The sequence below is a fragment of the Tamandua tetradactyla genome, chromosome 17, assembly GCF_023851605.1.
Source record: "Tamandua tetradactyla isolate mTamTet1 chromosome 17, mTamTet1.pri, whole genome shotgun sequence".
NCBI lineage: Eukaryota > Metazoa > Chordata > Mammalia > Pilosa > Myrmecophagidae > Tamandua > Tamandua tetradactyla.
Window position 1 is genome coordinate 21,912,096 of NC_135343.1, and position 13,881 is coordinate 21,925,976.

Sequence of the window (13,881 nt, forward strand, 5' to 3'; positions counted from 1 at the left end):
TGGCCCGCCCTCTCTAAGTTATTTTTTGTATTAGATCTTACCCTAGGCATTCTTTGTGATTATCTGGAATCTTTCATATGCTATTAATGCTTTTTCAGCTCTATCTATTCTGTTATTTCTTTCTACTATATTTATTAGTTTGACTTTTCAATTTGCTTCCTTAGCTCTGCAATTTCCTTTGTTATATCATTCTGAAGTGAAGATCTCATTTTAGCAAATTAATATTTTTACTAACTTGCTTAACAGCATGAAACACTTGTGGAGTGATACTTTCCATGTCTCTACTGTGTTTTAGAATTGAATTTTTTTTTCTGGATTATATTTTTTATTTTCTTCCTTCTTTCTCATGCAGAGAAAGCTTTCTCTCAATATTCATTCTCTTCTTCCTAAGTAATAGAAGCTCATTTTAGGCACATGGCAGTTTGGACTAAAGATTACTTTTCTTGCCTCCTTTAGAGATATGTATGGTTATGAGTCTAGGTGTGGCCATTTTAGTGTTATTAGGCATGTTTTCTTTCAGTTATGTGATGTACCTTAAAAAGAGTAGTGTTCCTTTGTTTTCTCCTTCCCTATTTCTGCCACCTGAAAATGTGGGTTCAAGGCAGGAACTCGAGTGGTCATTTTAGACCATGAGATATAAACCACATGCTGAAGCCTGGATCCCTGATAAACTGTCAGCAGCTCTAAAATACCTGGACATCGATCTACAGACATATGTGAGAGATAAGTAATTTTTAAAAATCTTGTTCAAATCACTATTATTTTGGAGTTTCTTTTTATTGCAGCTGAAACTAATTCTAACTGATAAACTTCCTCTATTCCTTCCTTCTGCCTCTCTCCTTGTTTCTCTCTGTATTTTTCTTTCCAGTCACATCTCTACATAATTTCCTGACACTTTTCTTCACTTTGCTCATACTTGGCAGCTCTGTTCAGGCTTGTTGTTGGCTGCCATATTCTGTGGGAGAGTTTGCCTTTATTTGCTTCTGATACCATTTTTATTTCCTCTCTGAGTATAGTCTGTGAGCAGGGGTTTATGTTCTGTCCATTCCTCGGTGGCCTGATAACTGAAGCAGATGTGTAGCTGGAGATATCTAAGGCAGTGTTCTGTCTTGGAGACAAATGCTGATTCTATCACTTGCTTGCAATCTGGTTGTTGATAAACTACTTAAGTGCCCGGTGCCTCAGTTTCCAATTTATACAGGAGGAAAAAAAGAATACCTACCTCACAGTGCAATGAAGACCAATGTATTGCTTTAATAATCATAGAGTTATCTTATATTATGAGAAAACTGTGTTGTGTAAGGTGAGGAGTCCATATCCTGACTAAAAATTTATGCGTGGTCATTGAGGCCAAAACATAGGCAATGCCAAGGCTTTAGCTGGCCAGACTCATGGGGGAAAGCTTCCCTCCTGCACCAGACATGGGCACAACCAGTTCACTGTAATTCCAATGAGAGTTGAAGAGGTGCAATCAAGGACTCAGGTGCCTCTGGCCACCATGCTCGTACGCATTTCTGCATCTCTAACTCTCATGCCTCCATTCAGAGGCCTTCTTTCAGGAGGTCCTCACTCAAGGGTTTTCCTGGGAAGTCTGCTAAGAACTCCTTATGGAGAGGGTGGCCTTGAAGGTACTTTCCTCTACTCCAGCTCAGTCCTCTTCCACTCCAAGGCCTTCTCGACCAAACCCCATTCCTTGGCTTCCTAGTCCATAAAATGGCAGGAGCCTTTTGTTCAGGGCTCTCTTGGCAAGGAGACATCCCTCACATCTGTGCCAATCAGTCTGATCCCTGCCAAGTACCATTCCATGGGGAAAAATGAAACAGAGGGGAGCCAGCAATTTTCTCTCAATTGACTTCTTGCTTATCTCTTGCAGTAAGTGATTAAAGTCTTGACTATTACTTTCATTTTGGCTTATTGTCTTGAAATCAGCTATTTTTGAAACTTGGTCACTCAGCTCAACTCTCTCAGCTCAGCCTTTGATGTATATATGTGTAAGGTGAGTTCTCTTCATTGTTATTTCTTCTCAAAATTTTTTGTCTTGCTTTGTACATTTGATCTTCCACATAAATCAGAATTCCTGTTGTTGGGATTGTTATTCAATTGTAGATTACATCTTTCCTTCTGAGTCCACAGCTTCCTGTTTCTTTATGCTATTATATTTCTTCATAAAGTTTTATTTATGGGATCGTTCCTGGTGTTTTATAGTTTTTGTAGCCATCATGAATGTGGTCCTTTTGACCTTAACATTTTCTACCTTGTTGTTGGTGAATATAGTAAAGTTACTGATTTAATAAATTGTACTTGAAAAGCCACAAGACTAATTCTAATATTTCTTTTTATAGTTTTCCTGCTAATTCTCTGCATTTTCTATCCTTTGCCAATATTTATTGCACTTATTAGAATATTAGAACTATATTGAATAGTAGCTATCTTATTGCATATCCTTGTCTTGTAATGTATTACATTTGCTCTCTAATTTTCATAGGCTTTTTAGTTTTTGCTTTATGGATAATATTATCCCCTTTCTTAACCTTCTGAGACTACTACTTTTCTCTCTATATATATTTTTTTAATTTGTATATTATATAATTTCTAAGTTATTAATTTCTAAATATTTATGATATACATAAACAGTATTTTATAATTTAACGCAGTTTACTTTTGGATTGTCATTGTATCATTTGGTCTATCACCGTTGTCATGGTGATTGTTGTTATTATTTTATGGTAATACCTGATAACATACACAGTGTGTGCAAACATTTTTTGGAGTGTTTCCTGTGTGCCAGAAACTGTTGTAGGTACATAAATTTTAGGCAAATTATCCTCACAGGAAATCTACAAGAATGTGCTGTTATTTACTTGATAAATATTTATAGAAAGACTAACATCTCCCAGGCACTCCACTGGGCGTCAGAAATCCCTGTTTCCATGGAACTTAGGTTCTGCTCTTTTCCTCATTTAAAGACGAATAACGGTGATTTGCCCAAACTGATAAAGGTAGCAAGTAGAAAAGAGCTGGAATTCAAACTCAGGCAATCTTGCTCCTGAAATTAACACTGAACCGTTAATTTTTACAGATGTTTGTTAGTTCTTTGCTTTGGAGAGTACCTGTGCACGTGATTGTTTGGTGTTCTGTTGATCGGAGGCTGTTGAAGTTAAAGTGAAGGGTCTGGGTCTCGCTACCTAGAGGCACACGCCCTTGGTATCCTCTGGCGGTGGAGGTTGTCCGGCACTGCTGACGTCTTTAACTACTTGGGCACTCTATGAACACTTGATGCTTTGGTCCAGGGTTTGTCATCCCTGCTGCTTGTGTTAAGCAAAGTTGAAGAAGAATGACCTAATTACTCTACATCCATTGAAGTTTGCCACCTCTTCCTTATAGCTCAATTCCAATTGTACTCTTCTGTGCTATTTCTAACTTCTAAAGGTGAAGAGAGGCTTCGTCTTTTGGCAGGTTATTCTGGTTTCATTTCTCTGTCTGTGAAATATAATCTGCTTTCCATCTTTCAGGTGATCCCAATTATTTCCTCCACTGGTGAAGATATATCTTGTTTTCCTGTGTTGCTATGGATTAATACTTTAACTTTCTCTTAGTCTTCTAGCTCTTTATTTCTATCTCTATATGTCTATTATCTGTCCAGTTTTTTTGTTTGTTTGTTTGTTTGTTTTTTTGCATGGACAGGCACCGGGAATCAAACCTGGGTCTCTGGCATGGTAGGCGAGAACTCTGCCACCGAGCCACTATCACACCGCCCTATATTTTGTTTAATGTCATGGGATTCGGGCAAAAGAGGATTCAGTACTAGACTCTGCCATCTTGATCTAATCATTTCTTTCCAAAGCAGAATTGTGACCTTCTAAATAAAACTCATCTTGTCTCCATCAGATTTATACTCTGCATGCAACCCGGTGCAGGGACTTTTCTTGAAATTGCATTTGTATATTATATGCTTATCTCATAGACACTGATATCTTTCTAGTTTCCGTGAAACTAGGTTTCTCTTGGGGAACAGCCTTGAAAAGGAGGCGCTAGTTTTACCTGGTAGCCCTCAGTCTAGGAAGAATTTTTTTAATTATGTCATAAACTGTAGGCAACTGTTGAATTATTTTTGAAGTTCATGACTTCCTTCAACTTTAATACCATTCTACACACTCTACATCACAGAGCTATAATCTTGACTTGCTTTTATGTTTTCTATCATAGCTCTCAAAGAGCTTCTATAAACTCTCCCTGCATCTCAAGGTTGTTAATCTCATTTCGGTACTAATGACTTGAGAGTCACAGAGGTTAAGAGCAACGCAGGACTAGGAAGAACTGGCTCCTTCTATCTTAATATCAGTCAGTGCTTCATCCAGTACTTCATCTTTCAAAGGTCCTCTCTGAAACATGCTCTATTTATTTGAGAGCTGCAGAATTTGAAGCAGTGAAATAAGCCGAGGCACAAAATAATGATCCAAAAACCAAGACACAAATTGCAATTGTAATATTTAACCATTTGTATCTGATCCGCCTGCCCCCTAATTAATTGAGTCTGCTAAGACTCCTTTTCAATAAGAAAGCTCTTCTCTCACCTTGAAAAAAAACACTATAGAGTTACTCTGATGATTCAAGAACAACTGCCATACACATTTGCAGTGAAGCATTTTAAAAATGTAGATGAATTCTCTCTGAACTCTGTTTTTCTCTTTTCCTGACCCAGAAAACATAAACTCTGCTTTCTTTTACATTAAGCTGTCAGCTTTGACCCCATTTTAGACTTGGTAGTGGGTCGTTTTATTTTCATCACCCCTCCCTTCATTTTTCAAACTGGAAACTTATTATTTTTAAAAAAAATAAATTGGGTATTTGTGAAACATCATCAAATTAATTTACCTGGATATCTAGGCTATAAAAGCATGGGGAATTCTCCTTCCCCTCCGGTGAAAAATCCTGGGAAGATTAGAATAAGGTGGCCTAAACTATGCCATTTTTTTCTTTGCCATTAATTCCATTCAATTCAACTGCACATGGGAGAGAAGGCAGATGACAGGTGAAATTGGTAGCAGAAAGAAGGAACGTGCCATGTACACACAGACTAAACTTTACTAAGAGAAGGCAAGCAATAGAAAGAATGAGAAATGGAAGTGATGACTTGCAGAATTCTGGACGATATAATTCTTTAAAAAATCAGTGTGAATATATTATGCACTAACTGTATATTGAGGTTTTGTTACCTTCAAGAAACATTCCTATGTCCTTCTCTTTGCAAAAATAAGGAACTATACATCCTAAAGAGTAGCAACAGCAATGGCCACTTAGAGCTCTTTCCAAATTTTATTACTGAAATAACACCAAGAAACATGAGACAGGAAATGCCCTAACAGAAGAGTAGGAATGAGTATGGTTATGGATACAATACTTGAGAAATTCAGTTATATCGAATTCAAAATATATAACCCACTGTGGGTTAGAAGCAGTGGACGTGAAGTAGGAAGAACATATTCCAGATTCTTTTCTTTGAAATTCTTGCAGGCCTTGGTAACAGCATGCCTGTGCTTTTGAAAATTCTGAATATTTTACAAGTTTATTGTGTTAGTTAGATTCAGTTGTCAACTTGACCAGGTGAACATACCTAGTCTTGTTGCTGGGGACATAAACCAATGGTACGTGAACCTCATCTGTTGCTAATTACATGTGCATTCGGCTAGGAGGCGTGTCTGCTGCAATGAGTGACGTTTGACTTAATTGGCTGGTGCTTAAATGAGAGATCGCAATGTAGCACAGCTAAGCAGCTGGGCATTCCTCATCGCAACACTTGCAGCTCAGTCCAGGCCTTTGGAGATGCAGAAAGAAGTCACCCTGGGGAAAGTTGGTGGAACCCAGAGGCCTGGAGAGAAGACCAGCAGAGACCATCCTGTGCCTTCCACATAAGAAAGAACCTCAGTGGAAAGTTAGCTGCCTTTCCTCTGAAAAAATAACAAAATAAATCCCCTTTTATTAAAAGCCAATCCATCTCTGGTGTGTTGCATTCCGGCAGCTAGCAAACTAGAACATTTATGGAATAGGCCAAAAAACATGTTAATGGAAAAGGCCAAATATATATAATATATACATGTATTATTCTGCTTGCTTTTCAAATATTTGTTAAAGGAAATTTAATAGAAAACATTTCTTTGCTGTCAGACTTACTAAGGCCTAGTTTTACTATTCATCAGAATTCTGCAACATTCAGAGTGATGGGACACTCAGAAAAAAAAAAGATAAAACTAAAAGCCAGATAACAATTATTGATGACTTTAAATTGTGCTCAGCTATGTATGTTCTATTTAGGTAAATGCAAATATTGATATAATACCACATCCACTTAGTAATTAATATATTTTTCTTTTGGCTTTAGCCACATAGGAAATTTTATAAACCATGGAAACAGAGCTCTCAAGTTTGCACTTAAGGTAATTAATCTGCAGCTCATATTCATATTAAAATGAGTTTGATATTTCTCCTCCACTTCCTCTGATCCAGCTTCTCCTTGATCATTTTCAGGCTGACTCCCTCCATAAATGCAGTACTCATAGTTTCTAAGATCTCTAAACCTCTTCCATAATTCTGCTTTTATCTATCCCAATGTCATGTATTTTTTCCAGTGCCAACCACTCTACTGTCACCTAAGTATTGTCACTTCAAAAAGTGAATCCCTAACTCCAAAAGACATACATGCATAAGCACAAACACATTACACAATTTTTCATTTTATTTTCTGGATTTTGAGATCATAACATTGGAGATATTTCAACTGCAAGTAAAAATACTCTTTATTAACTTACATAATGAAGTCCAAAGTCAGTTTTCAGGGATAGGTAAGAAACCCAATAGTATCATCAAGTATCTAGGCTCTTGTTACTACTCCACTCTGCCAGCTCTAGCAGCAATTTCAGTGTAAGACTGTTTACACTAATGTTCTTAAAGTAGCTATATTTTCTTCTTAATATTCATAATGATGGGAAGACTTCTCCCTGGATGCTATCCCTTCAGACTAAAGATGATTCTTTCATAAATTTCTGCCAATGTCTTCAAGCAACTAGACCAGAATTGGGTTATGTAGCCATTTCTGAATCACTCCAAGCAAGTGAATAGAAATTTTTGTGTAGACAACTCAGCATTGTCCCACAAAAACGGACACGTCAAAATCTATTTCCCAAATCCCACTGCTCTAACTAGGGGTGAAGGGTTGTAGCAGAAGTTGGGTAGTCAGTCTTAATGTCTACTTTAGAGAACTCCCTAATCCATATTTTTTCTGCAATTTATTTTGTCTCCTTTTTCCTTAAAAAAAAAATGATCATCTAAATGCATTTGAATCCATAATTTTCAAATGTCATGCTTATGTTATGTCATTTTGATTTCCTCAATTTCATTTTTAGTATTTATATTACATTATACTATTTTCTGAAGTTTAACTTAAATATAATTTTCTACAATTAATCTGATAAGGAATGAAAGGGCTGACATATAGGTTTGGAAGTGGTGGTTGTTTGATGCTGTATATACCCCAGTGATACCTGTTCTTACATCTTATCCATTCCTGCAGCTGTGAACCCATTGTAAGGAGGACCTTTTGATGTGGTTACTTCAGTTCAGGTGTGTGTGGCCCAGTCCAGTCAGGATGGGTTTTATCCCTATTCCTGGAGTCCTTTATAAGTGGAATGAATTCAGACATGAGAGAGAGAAAGCAACAAGAAGGAAGGCTGAACAGAAGCCAGAAGAGAACAAAGAGACTAGGAGACGCCACCACGTGCCTTACCATGTGGCACAAGAACCAAGGCTCACTCCCCAGAATGCTCAGCTGTCAGGCAGAAAGCTTTGCCTTTATGATACCTTGATTTCAGCATTTTCCTAGACTCAAAACTGTGAATGAATAACTTCCCATTGTTTAAGCCGAACCGTTTGCTTGAGCAGTTTAGGAAGCTAAAACAGAAGTAAATGGATGACAGTAATGAAATGAATGACAAAAATTAAGTTCAACATTTATAAATTTGCAGAATTTAAAGTGTCTGCTTATGGAAGCTAGTGATGCTTAGATAGATTTATGTTATTGAATGTGATATGAATATGATAAAAATATATTTGAATGAAGAATAGAGATTTGATAATCAACACATTTAATATTACTGGAACTATGGCAACTCCCTTGCCACTTGAAGGAATTAAAAAGGTAAGTCTTCCCATAGCATTTTGATAGAAGATCAAATTAGAAAAATGGACTAAGTGTCTAAAACAGTATGGCAGTGCTAGGGATTATGGAGACTATCAGGCAGAGGAGGCTTTCCATCACTGTGAAGAAACTTATACATGGAGGGTTCAGAAAACCCTAGAAAGATTAACTGGCAATAAAAAAAAATAGAACATAGTTGAAGACAATCACAGTAGATGTCTTATAATTAAATACATTATGATTTGTCAAATGAGTTATACTTATAATGGTCCTATTAGAGGTCATAGGTTGAAAATCAAATGGAAATAACAAACTCATTAATTATTAATTTAATTATAATTATATGTCAAAACATAAGTTAGCTTTATTGATAAAGCTATCAAATATTTAAGGAAAAATAATACAAGTCATATATATATATATATAAATATATATATATATTCACAATGTAGAGAAGGAGGGAATACTACATTATGAAGCTGACATATCCTTGGTAAAAAATATGACAAAGAATTAAAAGGAAAGGAAATAACAGATTAACTAGTTCTTAAGAATATAGCTACAAAAAAGTCATAAAACAGTATTTACAAACCAAACCAAATATATAGAAAAGAATACATAATGACCAAATGGGTTTATTTCAAGAATGCAAGGCTGTTTTAATATTTGAAATTCCATCCATGTAATTCACCATGTAAACAGATTAAAAAAGAACAATCGCAAGTTCATCCTAATGGATAGAGAAAAAAATTTGACAATATTCATACATACTGATGGAATTTTTTAAAACTCAGTAAACTTGGAATAAAAGAAAACTTCCTCAACCTGAAAAAAAGGAAGCTGTGAAAAACCCACAAATAATACTTTACTTCATGGTAAAATAATGAATGCCTTTTTCCTTAGACTAAGTAAAGGCAATGATATCTGCTCTTAACAATTTCTGTTCAACATTAGAATGGAGGTTTCAGTGAGTGCAATAAGCCAGGAAAAAAGCAGAATCTTCTAGGCAGGAAAGGAAGAAATAAAACTGCCTTTATTTGGAAACAAATAGTACTTTATGTAGAAAATCGTAAGGAATCTATTTAAAAACAACTAGAAGAAATAAATGAGTTTAGGACAATCATAGAATACAAGAACAGTATATAAAATATATTTTATATATTTTTATTTTTTTTATATTTCTATTACTAGCAGCAATCAATTAGAAAATGAAATAAGACAGTTTATATTAGTACCAGAAACTTAAAATGACCAGAAATAAATTTCATATAAGAAGTGCAAGATCCGTACACTGACTCCAAGAAAATGTCACTTAGAGTTTTTAAAAAATGAAGAAATATACATTATTCATTACTTTGAAGACAAAAGTATTGAATCAATCCCCTCCACTTGATTTATATATTTAATATAATCCAATCAAAATCTCAGCTACCTTTTTGTAGAGATTGATTATCTGATTCTAGATTATATCTCAAAACGGGATTTGGGATATCCCCAATGTCCTGAAAAAAGATGAGCAGTTTTGGAGGACTTACAGGCCTGATTTGAAGTTACTATACTGACAGTGTTTATTGGCATGGCAGAAGACATACAGACCAATCAAACAGAATAGGAAATCCAGAACTAGGTTCACACATATATGGTTAACTGATTTTTGACAAAGATATCAATGCACCTTAATGGGGAAAGAAAGTCAGTTCAACAAATAAGAATATAGAGGGAAGAAGTAAACCCCGTATAATAATTTATTTAACATGATGCAAAGACCTACACACAAATGCCAATAATATGAAGCTCCTAGAAATAATACTGCAAGAATAGCTTCATGTTCTGAAGCATGCAGAACCATCCTAGGAAACAAAAGTAGTAATTTAAAAAAAGGAAAAAATAAAGGGGGGAGGTTATTGCATTTCATCAAAATTAAGAACTTCTGCTCATCAAAAGCCACCAGTCATTAATAGAATAAAGTCAAACTGCTGGCTCAAAGAAAGTATCTTAAAGATGGACTTATATTCAGAATGTATTACAAATTCCTATGAATGACTAACATAAGTAAAACAACCCAGTTTGTAAAATGGTCAAAGGACTTGACTAGATTTGCAAAAGGCAAATATATCACAAGCTAATAAACATATGAAAAATGCTCGACATCTTTAGTCAAAAGGAAATGCAAATTGAGACTTTAATAAGATATTATCTCATACTCACCAGAATGGCTTAAATTTATGAGTGATAACGCTGGGAAGACATGAAGTGCCTGGGGCTCTCATGCATTGCTGGTGGGAATATAAAATTGTATATCTACTTTAAACAACTGTTGGATAGTATCTCACAAAGGTTAACATATGCCTTTACTATAACCCAGCAATTCCATTCCCTAAGTATTTTCCCAATATAAATGAAAATGTTGAATACAAATGTTCATAGCTGCTTTCATCATAAAAATAACTGGAAAAAATAATATCCATCAACAAAGGGATGGATAAATCATAGTATTTCTGTAAGATGGACTACTATTCAGCAATTAAAACTAACAATCAATTAATTATTTATATGACAACATGAATGAATCTCAGAAACATTATGTGAGCAAAAGAAGCCAGCGATAGAAGAGGGGTTACTGTATGTTCCATTTATATGAAGTTCCAGAACAGGCAAAACTAGTCTCTAGTGATAGAAACCAGAAGTGGTTGCTTCTGACAGCGCTGGGGGGAAGAGGGACAGGAAGATTGGAAGTATTTTGTGTTATGATTTGGCTGTTGGCTACACAGATGTATACATTTGTCAAAACTCAGTGAACTCTACACTTAGTATAAGTGCATTTCATTGTATGTAAATTAAACCTGAATTAAAAAAATAAAACACAGTTTGTAGAAGGAAACTTCAAGGAAATTCACAGAGGGCAACTATCATGTCCTGCTGAACATGTCTCCCACCCCTTTTCAGTGAAAAAGCAAATGTGGGTCTAAGGGAATAGAGTCAGGGCAGGCAAAGGGTCAAAAAGTAGAAGTTTACATGGCTGCAAATATAGGGGCCACTGGCTGGTCATGACCTAGGCAGGTCCTTTACCTTTCCTGAATTTCAATTTTCTTATCTGTAAAATTAACACGGTTAGATGTCTGTCTGTATTTTGACCTTCTTTTCCTCTCTAAACAAACTTTACATAGAAATAAAACATATAAGAGTAATAAATGCATAATGTCTCTTATAGTGAGGGTATAGGACTATGGGACACAACCCAATTAGACCTCCTGCTTCCACTGCAGGTTCATTAGTGTCACCTAATGAACCTCTGTGTAATCCTGTGATTCTAAGGAACACAGTTCAAAACTGGGTTGCACAAGTTTGCCCTTAGAGTATTTAATCAAAAAATTATCATTAATATGTCTTACAGGTTGAGTTTAATCTGGATTATTTTCTTTTTTTTCTGTTTTTTTTTAACAAAATGTATTGACTACGTTCTTATTCATCATTTTGACTGTCCTCAATAATATTGGGCAAAAGTAGCAAACATTTCGTAGGGCGGTATGTATCTTAACAATCCTCTGGATGGTGATTTTTACTAAGAAACAAATAATTCTATGATACTGAATGAACTATATAAACAAAAACAGCCAAGTGCTGTTATTGGGAATTAGGAGTACATACTTCAAATAAATCATGTAATATAGATATTGCTTTATGGAAATAGGTTTACTGTCAAACAGGCAATTAAAAGCTAAAGTATAGTGAGTTGCAGACATATTCATTTCTAAAGCTGGGAAGAATAACAAGTGGAACCTTCCTTTCCTTTTTCTTACAAAGAAAACAGGGATAGAATGTATTTCACATATGGTGGAGTACATATTTCAGACTAGGTCGACACAGCTTTATTGCTCAATCTGTTACTAAGAAAACTAAATCTGCTTTTGCAGTTTGTGGACAGTTAGTTTGGCTGCGCATGTTAATGGAGAGCCTCTACTTGAGTTAATTTGCCATTTAGAACTGTGCGAGTGTGAAAGCAATCCTCGCAGTAAACAACACGTACTTCACGGCAAACACTGCATTATGCCCGAGCTGAATGATGGAGTCACCCCCAAAATAAAATCCCTGGCAATGGTCCCTTCCTTCTACAATTAAAAACTAATTATTGGTTGAAAACAAACAGTGTGGTCATTTCATTTCATTAAGTGATTCAAACAAAAAAGCCCAGGCATTTGAGAACTTGATGTCATTTGGTTAATGGACATTAATTATTTGTAACCGTATCTCTTGACCATTTTACAATGACACTTCACAAGGACAATTACAACACAGGCAGGGGAAGATTGTTGTTAGTAAATCTAGTTGGCTGAAATGTGCACCACAAGAGAATATCATTTGCCCAATAAAGGTTTTAAGAAGTCAGTGACACAATTAGTAAAGAAAAATAAGTTTTCTATTGCTGAGGCATTTGACATAAGCATAACCTTTCATGTCATTTGTTAAATGAAAAGTAAAGATGCTAACAATATGGCTGGCTAGAAAGTGTTCTAATAATGGCTAATATATATTGATGTATTAGTTTATCTAAAAAACTGTTACTCATACATTATTGATAGCCTCTCATTTAATTCTCACATCAATTCTATGAGATAGACATTTGTGGCAGTTTGAAAAGGTTTATATACCCCAGAAAAGCCATCTTTTCTAATCCCATCTTGTAGGAGCAACAGTTTCTTCTAATCCCTATTCAGCACCACAGGTCAGAAACTTGATCATCTCCAAGGAGACGTGACTCAATGAATTGTGGGTATTAAGGTTGATTAGATAGAGACGTGTCTCCACCCATTCTATATGGGTCTTGTTTAGTTTACCGGAATCCTATAAAAGAGGAAACATTTTGGAGAAAGGAGGAGAGTCAGAGAGAGCAGAGAAGAACGACAGAGCCACGAGAAAGCCACAGCAGAGCCAAGCAGAGCCACAGGGCTGAGAGAACCACAGAGTCTACCAGGCAGCGACCTTTGGAAATGAAGAAGGAGAACACCCCCGGGGGAGTTTCATGAAACAATAACCTGGGAGAGAAAGGTAGCAGACTTCACCATGTGCCTTTCCAGCTGAGAGAGAAACCCTGAATGTCATTGGCCTTCTTGAACCAAGAAGGTATCTTTCCCTGGATGCCTTAGATTGGACATTTCTATAGACTTGTTTTAATTGGGATATTTTCTCAGCCTTAGAACTGTAAACTAGCAACTTATTAAATTCCCGTTTGAGAAAGCCATTCCTTTCCTGCATTCTGGCAGCTGGCAAACTAGCACAGCATTATTCAGGTGGCTATGTCAGGTTCATTATTATGCACTTAATTCACAAACAATCCCTAATAAAGCTGTGAGGTTGGATGGAGACTTTTGTTACCATTAAAGCTTCAAGAACATTTCTATACATTCACAGAGTCATTCTACTATTTGGAACATAACACAATAAATAATCACATATATTGTTTCCAAAACAACTTGCAGAAGCCATAGGGGGAAAAAATAGAAATAACAAAAGAAAGAAAAGTAAAAACTAAAGATAGAGTAATTAAAGGTACTCCCTGAAAAGTTAGAAAACCAAAAAGAATTGTGCATAATTGTTAAAGTTGGGTCACAAATTCAACAGTGATTTTTAGGAGAAAAACCCATTACGAGATTCAGTGTCCATAACATAAAATAACAATGGGTGGAATGAAG